This window comes from Myotis davidii, unplaced genomic scaffold, assembly GCF_000327345.1.
Source record: "Myotis davidii unplaced genomic scaffold, ASM32734v1 scaffold69, whole genome shotgun sequence".
NCBI lineage: Eukaryota > Metazoa > Chordata > Mammalia > Chiroptera > Vespertilionidae > Myotis > Myotis davidii.
In genome coordinates, this window is record NW_006300363.1 from 3,268,579 (window position 1) to 3,269,761 (window position 1,183).

Consider the following 1,183-nt stretch of genomic DNA (forward strand, 5'->3'; position numbering starts at 1 on the left):
GACACCGCAATGCGTTATTTGTTGTGAAGTTCTATCAGCCGAATCTATGAAGCCGAACAAACTAAAATGCCATTTTGATAGCAAGAGTCAGAGCTTTGCCAGCAAGGATACCAACTATTTTAGAAGCAAAGCTGATGGACTCAAGAAAGCCAGATTTGACACTGGTGGCAAGTACCACAAACAAAATGTAGCAGCCGTTGAAGTTTCATATTTGGTGGCACTCAGAATCGCCAGAGCTATGAAACCTCACACCACTGCTGAGGATTTACTGTTGCCAGCGGCCAAAGACATTATTTTGAGTTATGATTGGAGAGACAAATTTGTTACAGAATTGAGTGCAATTTCCTTATCTAACGACACTGTCCACAGAAGAATAGATGACATGTCTCCTGATATTCTTGATCAGGTAATCCAGGAAACTAAATCTGCTCCACTTCCAATATTTAGTATCCAGCTTGATGAATCTACAGACGTTGCAAACTGTTCGGCTACTGGTTTACGTGAGGTATATTAATGATAGCGACTTTAAAGATGAGTTTCTTCTTTGCAAACCTCTTGAAACGACAACTACTGCACGTGATGTATTTAACAGTTGGTTCATTTCTGAAAGAGCCTAAGATCTCTTGGGAAAACGTTTGTGGTGTTTGCACAGATGGTGCTCCAGCTACGCTAGGATGTCGATCTGGATTTCAACGTTTGGTATGGAATGAGTCACCAAAAGTCATCATTATATGATTCATCGGCAAATATTAGCAATAAAGACGCTGCCACAAGAGTTACAAGAAGTAATGAAAAGTGTCATAAGTTGTGGCAATTTTGTAAAGGTGAGGACTTTAAACCGTCGACTGTTTTTGCAACTGTGCAACAAGTTGGATGTGCCGAACAATGCTCTGCCATTTCACACTGAAGTGAGATGGTTGAGAGGAAAAATTTTAAAACGTTTTTGAGCTTCGTGATGAACTCAAAACGTTTTTTAATCAGAAAGCAAGACCACAATTCGAAGCACTTTTCAGCAATAAAAGTAAACTGCAGAAAATAGCTTACTTGGTTGACATCTTTGCCATCTTGAATGTGTTAAATTTATCACTGCAAGGACCAAATGCAACATGCCTCAATTTGTCTGAAAAGATCTGATCATTCCAAATGAAACTTCAGCTTTGGCAAAAAAATTTGGATGAAAATA

General features: G+C 39.0%; 1 protein-coding gene across 6 annotated transcripts in view; it reads right to left on the reverse strand.

Moving 5' to 3' along the window:
• DDX42 (DEAD-box helicase 42) overlaps window positions 1–1,183 on the reverse strand; it is a 35,768-nt gene that overhangs the window by 25,604 nt on the left and 8,981 nt on the right. The gene's annotated exons all lie outside the window — the stretch shown is intronic.